Source organism: Halichoerus grypus, chromosome 2 (genome assembly GCF_964656455.1).
Source record: "Halichoerus grypus chromosome 2, mHalGry1.hap1.1, whole genome shotgun sequence".
Taxonomy (NCBI): domain Eukaryota; kingdom Metazoa; phylum Chordata; class Mammalia; order Carnivora; family Phocidae; genus Halichoerus; species Halichoerus grypus.
This window is the reverse complement of record NC_135713.1, coordinates 11,891,315-11,914,330: the sequence shown is the minus strand read 5'-3', so window position 1 is coordinate 11,914,330 and position 23,016 is coordinate 11,891,315. Positions and strand designations below refer to the sequence as shown.

Here is a 23,016-nt window from a genome sequence, read left to right as displayed (position 1 = left end):
CACAAAATCATCTGCATTTTTATACATCAGCCATGAACAATCCAAAAAGGAGACCAAGAAAACAATTCTATCCCAATAGTATCAAAAAGAATAAAAACCTAACAATAAAGTTAACTACAGAGGTGAAAGACTTATGCAATGAAAACATTACTGAGGGGAGCCTGGGTGGCTCAGTTGGTTAAGCGACTGCCTTCGGCTCAGGTCATGATCCCAGGGTCCTGGGATCGAGCCCCGCATCAGGCTCCCTGCTCGGCGGGAAGCCTGCTTCTCCCTCTCCCACTCCCCCTGCTTGTGTTACCTCTCTCACTATCTCTCTCTCTCTGTCATTTAAATAAATAAAATCTTTTAAAAAAAATTACTGAAATGAAATTAAAGAAAACCTAAATAAATGAAAAAAAATAGGAAGACTTAATATTGTTAAGATGGGAATATACCCCAATGCAATCTACAGATAAATGCAACCCCTATTGAAATTCCAATGACCTTCTTTGGAGAGATGGAAAAGCTATCCCCAAATCTACACGGAATTGCAAGTGACTCTGAATAACCAAAACAATACTGAGAAAGGAAAAAAAAGAATTGGAAGACTCACAGTTCCTGATTTCAAAACTAACTACAAAGTAAAAGTAAATAAAAGAGTGTATCACTGGCATAAAGATAGACATACAGATCAATGGAATAGAATTGGTAGTCCAGAAATAAACCCAAACATTTATAACTAATAGCTTTTTTATAAGGTTGACAAGGTCATTCAATGGGGGAAGAATTGCCACTTCAACAAATGGCTCTGGGAAAAAATGTATAAACACATGCAAAGAAAAAGTTGGACCCCTACCTCACTCCACAGTCAAAAATTAACTCAAAGTGGATCAATGACCTAAACATAAGAGCTAAAAATAAAAGACTGTTAGAAGAAAACACAGGCATAAATCTTCATGACCTCTAATTTTCACAAAAGATTCTTAGATTTGGCACCAAAAAAATGAGCAACAAAAGAAAAAACAGATAAAGTGGACTTCCTAAACATTAGAACATTTTGTGCACCAAAGGAAATTATCAACAAAGTAAAAAAGACAACCTGAATGGTAGAAAATATTTACAAATCATATATCTGATAAAGGTTTAGAATTCAGAATACATACAACTGTTACAACTCAACAACAAAAAGAACAAATCAATTAAAAACTGGGTGAAGAATTTGATTAGACCTTTCTCCAAACAAGATATACGAATAGCCAACAAACCCATGAATCTATATTCAACATTATTGGTGATTAAAAAAATACAAATCAGAGATGACCCCTGATGTTGTAGGCGCAGAAAGCAGGAGAAACCACAGCACAATAACGAAAGGTCCTATCAAGAAAAACTAATGGAGCGACTAACTACCAAAAGAAAATCAATGGAAAATCTTTAACTTCAACCACAAGAAGATTAAAAAGAGGTTCCTCCTGCACCAAGAAAGAACTGCAGATCTTTTTCAGTGTTCTTGGAGGTGTGGGGTGTGATAGGAAGGAAGAAAGGAAGGAAGGAAGGGAGGAAAGATGGGAGGAAGGAAGGGAGGGAGGAACGGTGGGAGGAAAGGAGGGAGAAAGGGAAGAAAGAGAGAAAGGGAGAGGAAATACAAATCAAAACCACAATGAGATACTAGTTCACATCTACTAGGATGGCTATCATTAAACAAATGAAAAGTAATCACTGCTGGCAAGGATGTGGAGAAATAGAAACTCTCATACATTACTGATGGGAATTTACCATGCTGCAGCCACTGTGAAAAACAGTTTGGTGGTTCTTCAATAAAGAAACAAAATTACCATATGATCCAGCAATTCCACTCCTAGGTACCTACCCAAAAGAACTGAAAACAGATATTCAAACAAAAACTTGCTCATGGATGTTCATAGCAGCACTATTCACAATAGCCAAAATGTGAAACAATCCAAATGTCCTTTAACTGGATAAATGGATAAACAAATTGTGGTATATCCATACAACAGACTATGATTTGACCATAGAAAGGAACGAAGTGCTGATAGATGCTATGATGTAGATGACTCTTATAAACATTTGCTATGGAAAGAAGACAGATACAAAAGTTCACATATTGTGTGATTCCATTTATATGAAATATCCCAGATAGGTCAATCTATAGAGACAGAAAGCAGATCGGTAGTTGCCCAGGGACTGAGGGGAAGCAGAGGGGGTATGACTACCTAATGAGTAGAGGTTTTCATTTGAGGTGATGAAAATGTTCAGGAACTTGACAGTGGCAACGGTTGCATGACACTGTGAATGCACTAAATGCCACTGGATTATGCATTTTAAAATGGTTAATTATATGGTTTATAACTTGCACTTCAATTTTTAAAAGCCAATACTTTGTTGGTAAATAATAATATATTTCTTAAATTCTAGTCCAACGTTCCTAGTACTCATACTCTCTCACATTAAATATCAATCATGCTGGCTCTTCAAAAAATTACTTTCAGGGACAAAAAGTTTAAAATGTGATAAACATGTCTCTTTTAAAGCTATTTGACAACAAATTATCAAAAGAATTGACCAAAAATAGACGACATATCGTGGCAACTCCCTGCTGTTGTTTTAAGAAGAAAGTTATATTTACCACACACATATTGGCATGGATGCAAACCTGGAAGATTCTTTATCAGAGCTCAGGATGTCAGGAGTGTTTTTAAGGACTAGATTGTCTCAACAAAACAAAGAAGCAAGACCATCAACCAAACCAAACTTTCAGTGCCACCAAGAGAATGTTCTTCCCTGTTCCTGGAGAGTTGAAACATAAGCAAGAATTAAGGGGAAAGGCAAAGAGGGAGGGGAGAAAAGAGAACATGAAGAGAGGAAATGGAAAGAAGAATAAGAACAAGAGGTGTGTATTGGGAACTGGGTGCCCCTCACAGCTCCTCAAATACAAATTTCTTATCTTGATCGAATGCCCTTCGATCAAGTCCAGTTCAGGAGGTTGGAGCAAAAATGCCTAACCCATTTAGCTGGAAAACGGTTCCTTGTAGTTTAAGTAGGAAATAATTTGGCCAAAAAGCAATTTAGGTGAGCTGGCCACTGGATCAAAGGGCAATTATTTGGAAGCACGTCTCCAGTTAAAGGTTTTTCATCTATTGGTATCTTGGGGGCACCCTGGGGCAATTTTCTGGATTTTTATTGTGATAAATACACATAACATAAAAATTTACCATTTCCAAGTGGGCGGTTCAGTGTCCTTCGGCACATTCACAAGGTCACGCAACCATTGCCACTGTCAAGTTCCCGAACACTGACACCCCCAACTCACGAAGTAGTCATACCCCCTCTGCCTCCCCTCAGCCCTTGGGCAACCACCAATCTGCTTTCTGTCTCTATAGGTTGACCTATATGGGATATTTAGTATAAATGGAATCACACAATATATGAAGTCTTGTATCGGGCTTCTTTCATATCATATGTTTTCAAGGTGCATCTATGTTGTAGCGTCAATCAGCACTTCCTTCCTTTTTATGGCTGAATAATATTCCATTGTGTGACTACATCACAATTTGTGATTTCTTTATGAACACTGGGTTGTTTCCACCTTTTGACTATCGTGCATAAGGCTGCTATGAACATTGGTGTACCAGCTTTTGTTTGAACATCTGCTTTCAATTTGGGGGCGTACATGCCTAGGAGTAGATTTGCTGGTCATATAGTAATACTATGTTTAACTTATTGAGGAGCCACCACACTATTTTTCACAGTGGCTGAACCGTTTTACATTCTTACTGGCAATGTTTGAGTCATACTTTACGTCTTTAAATCTAAGAGCCTATTTTCTAGTCAGTTAGAAAGGATTTTCAACCAATATCATTTTTAAATTCTGTCTTCTACCAATTTTCCACTATTTAAAATAGCAAAAAGAAAAAAAAATTAACTGTCCAAGTATATGAGACTGTTTAAATCGAGTAGGGAATATAAGGGCATAGAGAAGTCATTTTCAATCTCTTATTACTGTATTTAGTAATTTTTAAATCTTCACAGAGATAAATGGTAGCTTCTCTGAACACTTCCCAAGATCATTTGTCCAAGAAACACTCCTAAATCCTGACAGGAGTTAAGATAAAATACTAGCCTGAGCTGCTATAAGAAATGATCCCACATTTAATCGAGATTTGTCAACTTTTTAACAGAGCAAAAGAGAAACTGGGAAATAAAAATTTTTAATTTTGTAATATGCTGCTAGAAGGAGGAATGATGTCGTTAAATACAATCCCGATACAAGGGTCAGCATGGATAGCAACTAACAAAAGGAGCTCATCTGCCCTGGCCACTACCACACAACAGACACTGCACTAAATATGCTACACATCACCTTCAAGACAACACTTTGAGCAAGCTGCTACTGACATCTCGTTCTATAAAGGAGAAAACAAAAGCTTAGTGAGGCCAGAGCACTTGCTCAAAGGGGAAGTAAGTAGCCAGAGTCTGGATTTGAACTCATTTCATTATACTAAATCCCAGGATCTCAACAACTCTGCAGAACTCCATGTGCCCATATTTTGTTTTTCCTGCAGTTTTAGAATATGAAAAATCTGATTTCCTACAGGTACACTGCAGCAAAAAGGGAGAGAGATGACGTGATGCTGTTATAATATTTGGGAGATCATGAGTTAGGGTATTTTAAAATGTATAGTTTATCTTGAATAATTTCTACAGAAACCAAAGACTGTGATTATTAATACTCTCTTCAAAGTATTCCTGTTTCAGCTCATTTATACTAGACATACTTTGAGTACCACAGCATCTCACTTTTCTGTTTGAACTTCCTCTGTCCGCTATAGATCTTGGGAAGTGAGTTTGCATAACATGATGGTTTAGTGCCCTAAATGCACAGAATAACATGACTAATATATATTGAAATTGAGAGGCAGGATATATAGTCTAAATCAGTGATCATCAAAGAGGACACTCATGTCAGTTTGACAGTGAACCAACAAAAGTCTGCCCTCTGTGTTGTTGGTGGATGGAATGTCATGTGTGTTGAACAAGTCTTCTTACGTCTAATTTTTAAATACAATTTAGAGGGCAAAAAAATGCATTGTTAGTATTTCCTTTAACAAAATAACCTATGGCATCTTCTGGAATCCAGTAGGCAACTTTGAAAGTAATTTGAATGGAGATTCACTCGGACTCCTGACAGTCTTCCCAGCATGAGAAGTCGTCAGTGAATGGCTTTGCTCAGATGCTGTCTCCAGCTAAGTCTGCTTACAACTTCCAGTGAAAACATAGTGCTTAATTCTCACAGCAATGGCTCTATTTCCCCAAAGCTCCTTATTTCAGTCCACTACTGGTACCTGGTGGCCTACACTAGGAGAGTTTTCTTTGGAAAGCTGCAGGAGGAGAAGGTAAAAATGTAGCTTATTTTCTGATTTCTCTAAGTACAGAAAAAGCATGGGGAAGTCACTTAGGCCCATTCAGAATTTAAACTGTGTTTATAAAGAAATTTAATTCCACCTAAATCCTGATGGAGTTGTCACAATTTGATATTATCTAGAATTAGAAGTCCATTTTCCTTCATTCAGGTAATTAAAATATTGCAGAACAAGAGAGGCTAAAAGGAGCTGAGCAGCTAATAAAGCTGAAAGTCTTAATGGCCCAACAGTACCAATAATAATATTTTGTCACTATGGAACAGCTTTCAGCCAATAAGCTCAAAGCTGAATGTAGTCAGAGATACTGGTACCCCCTCCACGTTCCAAAGATGCACAGACTAGCACTTCAGGTGGCAAAAGCTGACAGTGGCTACTGGTGTTAGGGCAGATTTGGAGGGAGGACTGCCACAGAAGAAACAGTGACATAGACAAAGGGCTTAACCTCTACTCTTAAAGCAGGGCCTCAGGCCAGTGTCTCATGCCCCAGAAAAAAAATCTTGTCATCTCAAGTCCATCTCTTGTTCAACAAGAGTCCCATACCCGCAGCACCCTGACTTACAGCCATCTCCCTAGCAAGATAGGTATCTGACAGTTTGCACTCGGCTTGGTCAAGGTTGCACTTCTCCCAAGGATAACTGACTTGAATAGGACTCCAGTAATTCCAAAGGGGTGAGTCTCCAGTAGGGAGAATTGTAGCTAAGTAGTGGAGTGATCCCAGGGCATCGAAAGGACACAGATCTGGAGGATAAGACATGTGTCCCTGTGTAGGATGTGACCACATGACACTCAATTTCCTTGGGTCAGTTCCATCATCCGTAAAGGAAAGAGATAAGGTATGGCTGCCATGTTCTCTTCTAATTCCTAGCACCTGAAGACCCCGACAGGACTGTGGCTCCTGCCCAATACTGAGGAGCTGGGCAGGAGTGGGGGCAGCCCTGCTTGTGGGACACAGAATGCAGAGACAGGGGATATGATGAGGTTACAAGCACAGGGTGAGTCAGGCTGGAGGTTGAGAGTGGCTGGCCAGCCGGAACTCAGCCCACACTGGGTAAAGATGTGTGGGTGGTGGAGAACACTCTCTCACACAAACCTCTCACCACAGCTGCGTGTATCCCACCTTCTCTGCCATCCTCAGAGAGGAGACGTAATAGTAGAAAAACATTCCAAAGGCAAAGGTGGTAATTAAGCCCTGTTATTACAAAGGGGACCCAACCACTCTCTCCAGGAAATTAACTAATTTCCCTTTAGTTAAGTCTTTTGACTGTGTGAAGGGTATCCTGACTTCCATCCAGAGTCAAATGACTAATACAGTAAAGAGTACACTGGGCAGATTCTCAGGTAATTCTGTGTCTGCTCTCTGCAAAGAGGAAGGAAAAGTTTTTGCTTAAAAAGTCAATCTTAGCCACCATACACTACAAATTGTCCGTGTGTACTTAAGACCTGTGTTCAACATTAGCAAACCTCTTTGCCCTCACACCTGGTTTTAAACTTAAGCTTAAGAGGGGCGCCTGGGTGGCTCAGTGGTTAAGCGTCTGCTTTCGGCTCAGGTCGTGATCCCAGGGTCCTGGGATCGAGCCCCGCATCAGGCTCCCTGCTCGGCAGGAAGCCTGCTTCTCCCTCTCCCACTCCCCCTGCTTGTGTTCCTTCTCTCGCTATATCTCTCTCCGTCAAATAAATAAATAAAATCTTTTTAAAATAAATAAATAAATAAATAAATAAATAAATAAATAAACTTAAGCTTAAGAAAAAAGTTTTATTATGTGCTTGTTTTTAAACAAGTCAAAAGTTTATGACGGTGGATGAGTATGTTTCACAATTTTTGTTTGTAATAGAAGCCACAGTCAGACATTTAAAGCATGGATAACTGGCTAACAACCTCCCCTTCCTGTGGTTAAAACGATAGGAAGTGATTTATAAACTGTCATCAGAATTAACTCAGCTAAGCAATATTTTATCTCACTTAGTTGGCATGATTTAAAGCTCTTGGCACACTAAAATAAAAAGTATAGTCTTCATCGACTGCCAAACAATAAGATTCACACCCAAAAAAAGTCAAAAAATTGAGTGAAGATTTAGATGTATATAACCTTTCAAAAATTTGGACTTCAGCGTATAATGTAGAGTTATCTCAGATATTGGTGGTAAATAACTCAAATCTTTGGGGTGTAAGGCAATTGCTGGAGACCAAGGAGAGTTTAACAATAAGCAGGTAATGCTATTTTACTAACCTCTAAAAATCTGATATAGTCTATACCTGAATGCAAAACACTATGTGTAACGAAAATGTCAATAAAACTGTCGAAACCTTACTGCCTTCTGAAGATCAAGCCCATTTTCCAACAATTGATTAATGAAACAGAAGCCAGCACCTTCTTGATCTTGACCCAACTTTAATCCCTCCACAGAAATCCCTCACACAAATCCAATTAAAGAGTTTTGTGGCAAACCACTAATTAAAGTGAAGTGTGTATCTTACACAACAGAGATTCTCAAATATTTTTTCATCACCTGCCCTACAATTTTACTCCATACCACTGACATTAGCCAAGAAGTATTGTCTTAGCCCTAAAATACAATAGCATATTTGAATGTCATTAGAAATACGTGAATAAAAATCTAGGTGTATTCGACATCATTAGATGAATCACACTTAATTGCTGAACTTATTTGGAGCATAGAACATATAATAAGCTTTCAAATGATGGTGGCCAAATAGCTGTCATCCCCAGGAATCAGGAAAAAAGGAATGTCCAGATATCTTACAGATGGAAGAAGGAATTATAATATGACAATCACCATAGAATGTTGATAAAATTAACACTTTCTCATAACAAAATATATTAGGAAATAGAAAAACAAAAGAGGAAAGTTCAAGATTATCTATAATTCTAACAACCAGTGCAACCACCGTCAAATTCTTGAAGCATGTCCTTTCTGGTTTTGTTATTAAGGAAAATGTGATCCTGGGCACAATACTCTAATCTTCCTCTAGCAGGTCAGAACACGTCATTAATAACACCTGGCCAAGTGTTCTCTGCTCACCAACCATCCTCCGTCTCTCCCAGGCAATGGAGGCCCTGAGCCTCCAGCACAATGTCCTTTAGCTCTAAGCCTGAGTGTTCCTCCCGTGGCCTCTGCTGAAGGCCCACCAGCTCCCTCACCACAGCGAGACCTGGGCCGAGCTGAGCTGCAGGCCCCCAACTCAGCTACCTTCTAGGCCTCTGCCCCATCCCCAACATGAGAAGAGGGACATTCTAGGCACCATTCATGCCCCTCTACAAGAAGCAAGGGCAACTCAGGCAAATGAACCTGGCCCACTCCGTGTTTCCTAGTTTGCTTTGAGGAGGCTCTCCCCAGGTTCACGGGGGAGCAGCCTGCAAGACGATCTCCTTCCCCATTCCTTACCACAGCGCCACACCCATGAGGCAGATGGATACCTCGGTGCAGTCAGGGGGAAGGCAACAGACATAAAACTGGAGCCAAACATAAAACTGGAACCAAAGCTGCACACTCTCAGCATCACCTCAACTTACAAGACACCCCTCCTTTCTCTGGATTCTCTCCCAGAAAGATGTGATCAAGACGATGTGGAGAAAAGGGAACACTTGTGCGCTGTTGGTGGGAATATAATCTGGTACACTCATTATGGCAAACAGTATGGAGGCTCCAGAAAGTTAAAAATAGAGCTACTACTTCTGAGCATATTTTTGAAAGACACAAGATCGCTGTCCCAAAGACACATCTGCACCCGCATGTGCATTGCAGCATTCTTCATAATAGCCAAGATATGAAAACAACCCAAATGCCCATCAACAGGTAAACAGATAAAGAAAATGTGGTATAGATACACATGGAATATTATTCAGTCTTTTTTTAAAAAGCAGGAAATGCTACCATTTGCAACAACATGGATGAACCTTATTTCACGTGCTAAGGGAAATAAGGCCAGACCCAGAAAGACAATCAGAGCATGATCTCACTTACATGTGAAATCTCTAATAGTTAGCGAGTAAAATGGTGGTTGCCAGGTGTTGGGGAGGAGGGAGAAATGTGGAGGTACGGGTCAAGGCGTACAAAGTTTTAGTTATGCGAGATAAAGAAGTTCTAGAGACAGAATGTACAATAATGTGACCAATGAGAAATACTGTATTGTATACTTGAAATTTGCTGAGCTGTTCTCACCAAGAAATAAAGAAAAAAGAAATGATGTGAGGGGATGGATATGTTAATTACCTTGATTGTGGTGATCATTTCACGATATATACATATATCAAATAACAAACTATGTACCTCAAATATATATAATTTTTAATTGTCAATTATTCCTCAGTAAAGCTAAGGGGTGGGGAAAGACTACACATCTTATTCCTTCCCTTTTCTAGGCCTTTCCCTCCCCCTTCTCCCTATAACCTCAGGAATAGAAGGGCTGGGGTTCAGACCTTGATGTGCTAATTTGTGCATCTTCTCTCAGTAAAATGGGGCTTTCAGGCCTCTTGTTTCATAGCAAGAGCCTATTTTGAATGCCAGAATCTGAGTATTAATTTTTTAATTTCCCTTGACATCAGCTTTGTAACTGTCAGCAAATCCCCCATTCCTTACCACAGCGCCATACCCATGAGGCAGATGAATACCTCGGTGCAGTCAGGGGGAAGGCAACATACTCAAAAGTGCAGAAGAGAAAGCACATTAATTTTTTCCTGATATTACTTCCATTTCACAAAGAAATAACCTTTCCGTAACCGTCAATAGAATCAACTTTCTCTAAACTTATTCTTGGTTGCCTTACAATATATCTGGCGGCATTGGTTACATCAGAAAGCGATATAAGCAGAAAAGTAACTTCTGCCTTCCAAGAGAGAAAACAGAAAGTACCCAGTAAGCAGATTTCCTCCTGAAAACACAGACCAATGAGCACAGCTTAAATCTGAAAGGTGTAATCAAACTAGATAGGGTCATCGAATGAAATTTCTGGATAAGAAGCTGAATTTTCAAAATGTGATGAATAACGGCAGAGGTAGAACTTACAAATCTTGGGTCCCAATGTGGACTGGCTGAAAGGTGCCCAGAAGGGTGTCCTAGATAATAGTACCAGGAACTAGGACAGAACTTCTTTCAGCCAAAAAGTCTCAAGTGGAGACTGCAGGGCCAATGGCTTCACTGCGTCCCAGGGACATGAAGCACAGCAGGACAGGACCAACAGGGAAAGGACAACAGCAAGATGAAAGCCTGGAGCCCGACACCAAACCAGAGAGCAGGGGGAAGGCTCCAGATTGGCATGGCATCCCAGGCCCAAGCTGGGCAGTGAAGCGATAGGTCTGCACTTGAGTGAAGCTGAGGACGGGCAGACAGTCCCCAGGCTAAGCAGAGCCGCGCAGATCCGAGAAGGTGGGAACCGAGTACAGAAGGCTGGGAAGAGCAAGAAGGTGAGTCCACAGAGCATGGCACAGAGTGGATCCTCGCAGGGGGACTGACCACGCTCTGCCCTCCGCCCCGCTCTAAGCAGCCTTCCTGGTGTCTGCAGAAAATGGCTAGCTGGCTGGCTGGCGCTCCACACCAGAGCAAGCACAGGCCCTGAAGATGTTAGCAATCGCAGCGAATCGCTGGGGAAGGAAGTTTCAGAGCTCCAGAAAAGAACTAGGGAATTGACGGGAGGAGCAGAGGAACCAGTGAGAATCTGCCTTTAAAATGACTTGGAGAACGCCTGCCTGGTGCGGTTGTGTGGGCAACGGACTCTTGGTTTCCGCTCCGGTGGTGATCTCAGGGTTGTGGGATCAAGTCCCCAGTCAGGCTCTGCGCTTAGCAGGGAGTCTGCTTGTAACTCTCTCTCCCTCTTCCTCTGCCCCTCCCCCCCCGTCTAAATAGATAAGTAAATCTTTCTAATTAATTAATTAATTAAATGACTTGGGACCCTGACACCAGATATGCCCTTTCTCTGCCTTTCATCCATCTCCTGCAACCTTATGGATCAGGGGCAAGGGCATCAAGAATGCATTTTAAGGGTGTCTGTGAGCTTTAAAGATTTTCCTTCCTGAGATGAGAATCAAAGTTACAGGTTATAGTGTTCCTGCAATATATGGAGCCAATCACGGCTAAGAAGAAAGTGGGGGTAGAGTGTGGGGGATACAATGCTAGGGTGACAAGAGAAAAGGGACAGTGACTGCATAGGTGCAAAAATTCTGAATTAAATGCCATTTCAATAGGTCTCTATTAAGTACAGAAAGAAATACATTGTAGAGCCAAACAGATGGTACTCAGAAATTCAAAAACAATGAATATAGTGGCCATTCTAAAAAAACCCAGTTCCTAGCAGTAGCTGGTGTCTATCCAACATTCTCAGCTGGAAACTATAAACTCACTTTATTTGGGGACATCTAAGGCCTCAGGGCAGGATATGATGACTCCAATAAGTGCTGATGATCCTCCCTACAAATATTTCCAGAACACATCACCTCCAGGCCCTTCTCACCACCTGTGTTTGCTTGCAAGCCTTCATCAGCTCTCACCTGCATTACTCAAACAGCCTCCAGCCTTGCGATGCCAAGCTTCCTCCTCCGCCCCTATCTCCAGATGGATGCCACATTGGATTTTTGTGACTGCTCCAGGAGCCACTCTGACCAGGGAAGTGAAAAGTGGATATGCCGGGATTAGCTCTTCTTGTCCTAAGGCCCCTGCGGGGGACCCGTGGTTGAGGGGGCAGGGGGCATGGAGACCAAGTGCTAATGCCCTCTGAGGGCAGAAGGAGAAGGGCAGTATGCAGGAGCTTGAACAGAACCTGATCATTCACACATCCAACTCTGGTCTCTCAGCCAACTGCCCTAGGGCTCACATTTGGCCCCAGCCTGGAGGACACTGGGGGTTCATTAGAGCTCCTCCCTGCCCTCCTTCGTCATGCAGAAAGTTTATGCATTATTTCATCCTGCCCTTCTTCCTTCCCTCCATCCATATATTCATTTAATAAACATTCAGCAAGCACCAAATAGTCCAGGCACTATTCTAAGAGCAGGAGATCAAACACCAACTAAATATTGAAGAGAAAATGAATGCCTTTATCCTTCATGTCCCACTGCCATGATCCACACATTGCTCAGCAGAGCAAATCCCTAAGTATTTTAAACACAAGAATGATGGAATCGGAAAAGAAGAATATTTCAAAATTAGCCTGCATCGAAGCCATGAGTCTACAGAATTCTCTTGAGTGGGATCTCACACGGGTCTGGTTTGCAATGTTGACTCTTGCTTTAAGCAACACAAACTTCTCCCAGGTCTCCCCTGGTCTAACACCAGGGGTACCTGGCAAGTCCTGGGTTGGGAGACGTTCATACCTTCCCCCTATCCCAGGCAGTTCCTGGGATTGCCTCCTCCAGAGCTTTGCATCTTAAGAACTCCCTCTTACTACTTCACTACCTAGTCAACCAACATCAGGCTCCAAGTAAAGGACACATGGATACCTGCCCACGTACGTCAGTCTAGTGAGCCATCCTCCTCCTCTGCCACCTCTAGCTGTGTCCACCAGACTAGCCCGAATTAACTTTCCAGCTCTGGAGTCACCCTTCAGGATTTAACATATATTTGGATATAAGTCTGAGGAACATAAAATATTGACAAAGAAGCCTTTATTTTACCTTCTCAGGCAGAGCTTGTTGCCTTGTTTATGGGACATGAAAAATAAAGATTGCCTTTTTTGCCTGCCGAGTATAGTCTGCTATTTTGGGACAGGTCTTCAAGAATAAGTAAAAATTATTGTTTTCATTATAAGTATTCTCCTCCAGCTCTGAAACTCTATGATTCAATGCACAGCACTGTAAGCGATTGAAAGAATGACTTCCTACCATTTCCTCAGGTAAAAAGTTCAATCCTAGGATCTCCCCAGTACAGTGACTACCAGCCATTACCATGAAGGATTGTCCTGCAGACTAATGTTGGCACATTATGCCATTGCAGTGGGTAAAGACTCACAACGATGCCTGAATCATAAGAATCAGTTCCATCTGGAAGGAAGAAACAAAAAGAGAAGTACTAGTTGTCATTCCCAGCTGGGATTAACTCTTCCGGATCTCTCAAAACCATGAAAGCTCAGAAAAGCCAAGGTGTGAATTCTTGGATTCCCATTTGACTATCCTTGGACTGGCAGTTGGTCTAGTGAAAGAGTAACTTGGAAATCAAACAGACCTGGCCTTTAATCCAGGCTTTGCCCCTCACCAGGGATGTGATCTTGGGCTGGTTACTTAACTTCTCAGAGATTTAAAAAAAAACAAAAAACAAAAACAATTCGTTGGGTTCCCCTGAGGATGAAAGAAAATAGATAAACACATCATAGTAGTGTCTGGAACACAGGAGACAATCAACAAACATTTCTGACTTTATTTCAAAAATATAAAACCCATTATGGGGTCATTTTTCTGGGTCTCTGTTTTATTAGTTACTTCACATTGTTCATAGAGAATTTTTAGAGTAAACACATACAGGATTATTAGACCCAAAGCATAGAAAATTCTGCTCTCTGGTTTCTATTAACCAGACTTTCCATATATCTTTAGTACAATTATGATTGTTACTCATAACCCATGGCTCTTGATATCCTGCTGTCTACTAATGTATCTTCTGAGTCATTAAAAACAGATGGAGTTATGTTTTAAATGGCACTTTTTCAAATGTATTTTATTGCATTATTTATTTAGACATACATTTGCCAAGGAAGAGATAACCTTCGCTTCTATTTGAAGACAGTGAAATATCCCCCCCCTCCATTTCTTATGAATTTCTAGTTAGTCGAGGATGAATATAACAAGAGTTAATAAACTGTGTCACTCATTTACCTACCAAAGGTTGAAAAATACACAAACCTTCAGAGAAAGTTGTTTAGCCAACAGATCACAGTAGGAAGTAGATGGCACACACAAATGCAAAGTACTAAGGTGTAAGCACCTCATTCCCTCCATCTCATCCCATTGGCTGGACCCAACAGGAGACCAGATAGCAAGAGAGTCACAACTGATAGAGCCCAGCAAGTCCAGCCTCTCAGGGCACAGAACATGAGGGAGAAGGGAGAAGAACGGATTCAGGGAGTTGCAAAAAAAGATACTCAGCGTAGTATGCTCACCACATTATCCAGTGATACATTCATTGCCATCAGGAAAAGTCTGTTTTAACTAGCTGCAATGTGAGAACTTTAAATCTTCCCTGACATAAACAGAAAGTCAAAAATAGATTCGTACTCTTCTGTGGAGAAGTCACTCTCCATACCCCTAGAAATATTTGCAATGGATTTTATTCATTCAACAAGTCTTTATTTCGTGTCTACTTGAGACACCAGCATTTCTGCTCGATTGTGACATATGCATACCAGAACACACCTCACATTCTCAAAACTCAGGCACTAAAATTAGAGTTTATGGGGAAAGGAGGGTAGAGCAGACCACGCCAAACCCATAAAGCTTTGTCACAGAGCCCTCCCAAATACCAACAACAATCATTGGCTCCTGGGGAGATAACTCGAACGGAGGAGATGGGCAGTTCACCCTGGCTGGAGCTGCCGCTGGACTATTACAAATGCCCAGAAACACATGAGTGAGGGCAGAGTCTGTGGGGTGCGGGACAGGGCAGATGGTGTGGGGATCGCTCCGCTGGAGGGGCTGCCGCGAAGACGGGCCCCGGGAGGGAGCACCATCTGACCCAGCCCGGAGCCACACACACAACCAGCCTGTGTCTCTCCAGGGAGGGAGCCCCAGTCACAGGCACTCATTTTTCATTCTCTCCAAGTGCAGCCAAAGGGCTCTTGCTGCTTGGGCAGCAACTGACTTGAAGGCTTTTCCCCTGTCTGATGAAGGTTATAATTCCATTCCCATGAGATCATTCTGGTTTCCTTCTGCAGGAAAAAAAAAAAATCTCAAATGAACCACAATGACTTCTATTTTACTAGACTGGCATTGTCTTCTCTGGCTTCCCTAAAAAACAGAGCCCTGAGGCAAAGCTTACCCATTACAGGGGTTGCAGGAGTAAAGGGAGAAGGGAAAAGAAGCAGGAAAGGAGGGGACAAAGTTAAGGTTGTTACCAAGATGGCCACAGCTTCACAAAGACACCCGTGCCTCTGGGTCATGTGGATGTCTCCAAAAAGGCCACAAGGAAACATGGTATCTCAGGAAAGACTGCTTCCTTATTTCCTTGAGTTAAAAGACATATCATAAGCCTATGAACCTGCAAGTAGAAAAAAGAAATGGCTGAGCTATTTTCTTTGACTGAGAATTCCCTTTCTTTTTGTGCCTTTCTCCAATGGTGGTTTTATGTTAGAGCTAATGATAATTGGAAGTGCACCTGGCATTTTGCATCTTATCAGTCATGTGTGGGATCGGGCAGGGGACCCTCCTTATACCCTGAGTTGGTGGCAGCCATCATGCTTTCTCTGCTACAGTCTTTTTCTCAACCAGGCTTTTCATCAGGAAGTGAGGCAAAACCGGCCGTGGGGGCTCCCCTACCCTGATCTCCATGAGTTTGGCAGCACACACTCCCACCCCCATCTCTATACCTCACTTACAATTCATTGGCACCATGCTTTAGCCAACAGAGCTGATAGTAAACATGTAATAAATCAAAAGCATAAATACCCACTTAGGCTACTAGATTCAGGCAATGAAGCCTGTTAATGAAGTTGCTCTCATCAATTTAATCCCCAAATGAGCCAGTTGCTTTAATAGACACCATTCCATAGACCAGCTTTTATCTATGTTTCTCTAAATACGGGTATACAGCAAAATGGCAATCAGTTTTCACAGAAAAAAAAGGGGGGAGGTGGTTTCCCATGAGCAAATAATTTTAGGAATGACATGGTTATACAAACATGAAAAGGCATCTTCACTGCAGGACTTCTCAGGGCCTGACATTAATGCTCATTAACATTTATGATCATGTGTATTATGATTCTCCCTCCATAAAGGGACTATAACATGCAGTGTTCCCTCTCCTCGTTTTTTTGGTTTTCTTTATTTTTTGCTACTTTGACGGTTAACTTGGAACATATTTTTGGATGAGATTAACATTTAAATTGGTGAACTTTAAGGAAAGCAGATTGCCCCCTATAATGTGGATGGGCCTCACCCAATCAGCTGAAGGCCTGACTAGAACAAAATGACTGGGCTCCCTGAGCAAGATGGAATTCTCCAGCAGAATGCCTTCATACTCCATCTGCCCCACTGGCTTTCCTTAGTCTCCAGCCTTCAGACTGGGACTGTATCATCTGTTCTCCTGGATCTCAAACCTGCCAGCTCACAGATTTTGGACTTGTCAGCCTCCATAATTGTATGAGCCAATTTCTTCTAATAAATCTCTTGCTCTATATATGTATACACAAACTATCACTTGTATTTCTCTGGAAAACCCCAGCTAATAAAGATTTGGTGCCAGAGGTGAGGTAATAAGCCAGCTCCCTGACAACAGGTTGATTACACTGAACCACATCCATCATGGAAGGGGCAGCATTTTGTGCTTACTGAGACACTTACTCTGGATACAGACTTGCTTCCCTGCATGGAATGCTTCTTCCAAAACTACCATCTAAGAACTTACAGAACACCTTATCTGCCATCATGGTATTCCACACAGCAATGTTTCTGATCAAGGAACTCACTTCAGGGCAAATGAAGTACAACGATGGATCCAGGCTCAAGGAATTCACTGGTCTTCCCATGTTCCCCATCACCCTGAAAGAGCTGGGTCAGTGGAATGGCAGAATGCACCTTCTGAAGACTCAGTTACAGTGTCAGCTGTAGGGGCTTGAAGGGCTGGGGCAAGGTTCTCCAGGAGGCTGTATGTGCTCTGAATCAGTTTCTAGCATATGGTACGTGTCTCTGAGAGCTAGGATTCACAGTTGCAGGTGGCATTACTCACTATGACCTCTAGTAACCCACTTGCAAAACTTTTGCTTGTGTCCCCATGATCTTATACTCCAAGCCTGCTGGCCTCCATGTCTTCATTCCAAAGGGAGAAGTCCTACATGTCTTTTCCACCAGGAGACATAACAATGATTCCACTGACCTAGAAGTTAAGACTGCTACTCGGCCATTTTGGACTCCTCATGCTTCCAGAGCAACAGGCAAAATAGGGAGTCACGTTACTGGCTGGGGTCATTGATCCTGACCACCAAGGGGAAATTGGGCTGCTACTCCACAGTGGAGCTGAGGAAGAGTATGCCTGGGAGACAGGAGATCCCTCAGGATGCCTCTTAGGATTACCATGCCCTGTGATTCAGGTCACTGGAAAACCACAACAACCCAATCCAGGCAGGACTACTCATAGCCCAGACCTTTCAGGAATGAAGGTTTGGATTACCCCACAGAAAAAAAAAAACAAAAAACAAAAAAAACCATGAACAGCTCAGATGTTGATGCTGGCTGAAGGCAAAGGGAATACAGAATAGATGGTGAAAGAAGGGAGTTGTGAATACCAACTATTACCATGTGAGCAGTTGCAGAAATGAGGACTATAATTTTCATGAGTATTTCCTCCTTATTTTGTTTTGAATATGTGTGTTTGTTTGTGTAGGTATGTGTGTGTGCATTAAGCAAATATTTCTGTTTTTCCCCCTCTTATTCCCTTTTCATGTAACACAGGATGCATTGATTTTATATCACAGTACATAAGTTTTGTTAACTTTACATCATAGTATTTAGGCGATAGGGTATTAAGAAGAGTGGACATCATCCAAAGACTTTGCAGCATCATCTGGAGAAAGAGTTGGTGTGTGTTCATTTGTATTGGGATATTTGTATCATGTTAGGCAGAATTACGACCTTGTTATTGTCTTTTTTTATTAAAGAGTTTTTTTTAATTTTTATTTATTTGACAGAGAGAGAGACAGCAAGAGAAGGAACACAAGCAGGGGGAGTGGGAGACAGAGAAGCAGACCTCCCGCTGAGCAGGGAGCCCAATTCGGGGCTCGATCCCAGGACCCTGGGATCATGACCTGAGCCGAAGGCAGACGCTTAACGACTGAGCCACCCAGGCACCCCTGTGACCTTGTTATTGTCTTAATTTGGTGGTTAAGTATGGTTTAAAGAGATGCATATAGGGGCCATGATGACAAAGGGTGGACTTGTGATGATTAATTTTATTTTTCAACTCAGATGGTGTTTTTGGATGAGAGTAATATGTAAATCAGTAAATTCTGATTGAAGCAGATTCCCTCCACAATGTGAGTGGGCCTCATCCAATCAGTTGGAGCCCTGAAGAAAACACAAAAACCAACCAAGAGGGGAATTTTCCAGCAGAATGCCTTCAGACTTCATTTGTACCATCAGCTCTCTGGGTTTTGCCCCTGAGGGCTCGCACTGCAGATTTTGGACTTGTCAGCCTCCATAGTCACGTGAGCCAATTCCTTGTAATAAATCTCTATTTATATACACATCCTAACAGTTCTGATTCTCTAGAGAATACTGATTAACACAGTCAGATAAAATCCTTTTTCCATGAACCAACTATTAACATTTTGTGAGACACTGGAGTTCCGAGAAGAATAATCAGTTAGGGAAATGCCACCTCAGACCACAGCCTTCTAGAAGATCCACTGTCTCACCAGTGCAGAATATCGGTAAGAAAGGAATCTGAAAAACGTGAAGAAACCTCGTGCAGTTATCACCATGGGTTAGCCAGCTTTCATAGTAATGGACTCATTCACAGGACAATTTTTATATAACTAAGTGGCTGCTAATTCACATACCTCAAAAAGAGAAATTATAACAAATAGAAATAGGATCTCAGGAATCGAAGAAAGACCTTTTTTTTCCCATTCCATTCCACATTCCTATATTCCATGATTCGCATGTCACAGTTTTTCTTGGAGCACTAATTTGTGGGAGTGGCAACCACACTCGCTATGAGGCAACAGACACTGACAGACATTCCACTTGGGTTCCAGGTAGCTGGCGTGATCAGATGGTGAGTACATTCTGCACTGCTATCGCTCCACATGCTGAAAGACAACTTGCAAAAGAATTTTAAGATGTTCTCCTGACCCACTAGCAACCAATTATCTTGTCAGCAGGGCAAAACATGTACCAGTTGGGCAACAGTATTAAGATGAATGTAAAGTCTTTGCTAAAAGGCACAATAAACACATAAGGGACTCAGGGCATTTCCATGACACAATGGCCATTAACTATTACAATCCTGAGCAAATAACTGTTTTTTTTGCTATAGCCAGAGGAAACTTCCCTTATCTACTGAGATGGATTGTTCTAGGCACTGACGTCTGAGGAATCATATAACTGCATCTGCCTAAATATTATTAATACCCAAGAAGCCTTTCCCGTGGAAGGGGGGAAGAAAAACCCATCTTTGACTTAGCAACTGTTTTTAAGTAAAAATATATCAGTTTTAGAAAGGCCTCTTTTGCTTTTAATTTTAATCTTTATTAAAATTAAAATTGTCGAGCGAACCCTTATGGAGATCCCTCTTCAGGCTACACAGCTGTTACTCTCATACACAATGTCGTTTTCTCACTTTACAGGTAACACTAAAAATGTACCCACCACAAAACAATTTTAAATGTTTTAAATAAAAGGTACTAAACTTCTACAAAGTATTTTGAATGATGGTAGCATTTCAGCCAAACTAGAGAGGTATGCAAGGTACAAGGCTAATAAGACTTCAGATCACTGCCAAGGTTGGCGGTTCCAATGGATTAAGCAGACCTTTGAGTAGATACGGTTGCAATCCTTCAAAGATAGGCTTTGCAATCTAGGGGAATGGAGTTGAGATTCAATAGCCAGCAGTGATTATGTGGGATATACCCTAGAGCAAGCATCTTTCATGTAAGTGAAAGAAAAAGTAGATGAGAAAATGTGGCCTCAAGAAGCATTATCCCACAAAGCCGATCTGAAGAAGGGACACCTTTCAGATAAGACAGAAAGCATGGTCATACTTTCTCTAGGTCATTAAGCGTCCTATGATGCTCTTCACATAATGGAATGCCCTTGCCTCTCCAATTCCAGGCAGTGTGATTATTCAACATTTCTAAAAGAGCACTGTGATATTATTAAGATGCCGAATCCTTTCTTATTACTTCTGGATTTTATTAACATGGCAGCAAGGTATTAAAATAGTCACTGTATATCACCATATGTGAATTTTACACTGGTGACAGTGGTCCTTGAATAGGAGTTTAAAGTATTTTTCAAGCATTTTGAGTCTCCTGCAATGAAAGTAACTACATAATGAGAAATGTATTATTTCAATTGAAAGTCTTTTTTATAGGAAAGTAATAGATTTAGAAAAATCCTTAAGGCAAATAACTCTATTCTGATAAAAATCACAAGACTTGGAAAGAGCTGGAGAATGACATTTCTCACTGAACAGCTTCTACCTGAGAAACTTTCCAAAGCTTGAGGAGAGCTTATTCACCTGTTGATTTCTATTAGCATCTGGTTAAACTAATGCAGGAAAAATTAGATGCAGGAACACCTGCTCTAAAACCTCATTCTGTGACGCAGTTCTATGGTTGACCTTTCCCTGGGACGCTAGCACTATGGAAGGAAACTCTGCCTCACACTGGGGACCGTCTCATGGCTCAATGACCCAGGGGTGACATGGAATACATGCAGAGAGAATGACCAGGCAGAATATGTCTGTTGTTGAAAACAAGGCCATTTTTGTAGTGCCTGAAAATGAAGGTGAATAATGCAGAGAAAGAGGGAAAGATAAAGGATTTTTACTGACTGGTTTATAACAGATGAGCAATTTGTCACCTGTCACTGAGATGGACAGTTTTTTGTTTTGTTTTGTTTTGTTTTGTTTTGTTTTTTAATAAGGAATCTACACAGAAAGAGCAGACCTAGAATCATCTTAGGCTCAGCATTTAATTTGAATGTATATATGACCTTTTAGTCTGGGGAGATGTTCCCACACATTTTATTTACTTCGCATCTCTGGGGTGTGACAGGACTATCACCTTTGTCTCGGCTCTGTAGTTGGAGAGGCAGGGAGTGAGATGAGAGAAGAGCCTGCTTGAGATGATCTAGTTTAAACAACTCCAGGATGAGGCTGGAACCCACATCCCCGGACCTCTGAGCCTGTCGTAACATATACCAGGGCTTTTCGGCTTTGTTGTTGTTGTTGTTGATTCAGAATTGTTTTTTGACTTTTCAATATTTAAAAGAAATCTGAAAATCATCTATTAATTAGCAAAACCGTGTTGTTGGCTTATTGTGCTATTAACACTCAGAAACACATCTACCACCAGTTAAAGATACAAATGCAATTCAGTCCCTGAAAAAGAAAAGGGATTGGATTTAGGAATCATGTCTATGCACAATTTTAAAAGATGCAAAAAATCATTACTTCAAAAGCACACCTAAATCTTGAGGGAGCCATAAAACAGAATAAGCCATGTTGCCTACGGAATTGTTTTATTAGAATACCCTCAAGCACCATGAACTTGCACTTCCAGGTAACACAAGGTCTTTGGCTTAGAATAATTCTCTATGACACCTATGTTCTTGAAAGCTGAGTCAGCCCAGTTCTTCGGATGGGAATATTCAGTGGGTGCTCTGTGCCCCAGGAACAGCAGTGAAAAAGGTGGCTGGGAAGTTAGAATGGGATCTTGATGCGGGAAAGCTTTGTACACCACTAAGAGGGTTGACTTTATTCTCTCCATGTTAATGAAGAGCAATGCTTTATGTGGCTGTGGACTTTTTCAGCCTAGCCAGACCTCAAGGGGAGTGAGAAGAGCATATCTATAACTTAGATGGATGACTCCAGTGACAGCACCTTGCTCGATTGTACTGTTTGAATTCACTGGGGCAGGGAGGCAAGTACAGAGTTCTGTGGGAGGTGGCTGCATGGGGCAAGCAAGAAATAATGAAGTCCTGGGCCAAGGGGTGGCACTGGGACCAGAAACACCCAACAATGATCTCTTGGAGTAAATACGCTCCCATGTTATTTCATGAAAACACAAAAAAGGCACTTAGCAATTCACTCAACATGCATTCACCTCTTTCAATATTCACAACCATCCTTTGTGACAGGGACTGCCGAATGTTGTCTAAATTCTAAGATGTTCATTTTTTTACATGTTAACATGTCCAGGAATTGGGTGTGTTTTACAGTCAATATGTATATTTAATATGGGAGCAATGTTGATTTTTTTTTTATATGGTTTGTTTTTCAGACAGTCATCTTAAAGTCAATGGTGTCTTAGGATGAAGGAAATGTAAAGATATTGTTTCCAATTTTAAATGAGATTGAGGCAAAGGTAATAATAAGGCCCAATCTCTAGTAGGTGAGAAATCAGGTAAGAAAACCTGCCCATCTGCCTTAAACTCTCCACTCTGAATGACACTCTTCTAAGGCATAAGAAATCATGTAGTCCCTTGCAAGAAAATTGCATGCAAAGATGCTCAGCCACCCCACTAACTCAGCCAAGCCATCAGCTGTGTTATGTCAGTTTTTCAGTCTATTCATTTAACAAGCATTGTTGCCCTGCATTGTGCTTGCAGCCATGCTCACGGTGGTTAAGAAAAGTCATCCCTTCCCAGGTGGAGCTGAAAGACCAAGGAGAGAGACAGACATCAAACAGTGATGATATAGATAAACATTGAATTGCAAATTA

At 41.4% G+C, this 23,016-nt stretch overlaps 1 long non-coding RNA gene across 9 annotated transcripts in view; it reads right to left on the bottom strand.

The window, feature by feature from the left end:
• Positions 1-23,016, bottom strand: part of LOC118545981 (uncharacterized) — a 125,948-nt gene that overhangs the window by 75,410 nt on the left and 27,522 nt on the right. Inside the window, exons 3-4 of one of the 9 annotated variants that reach the window (XR_004922330.2) lie at positions 19,129-19,391; positions 13,920-15,285 (exon numbers count right to left, since the gene is read on the bottom strand). The exons of 6 other annotated variants lie outside the window; for them this stretch is intronic. This is a non-coding gene — a long non-coding RNA (uncharacterized LOC118545981). Of the gene's footprint in view, positions 1-13,919; positions 15,286-15,480; positions 15,615-19,128; positions 19,392-23,016 lie in introns of those variants that run through there. 2 more of the 9 variants (XR_013445494.1, XR_013445495.1) reach the window with 2 other exon arrangements.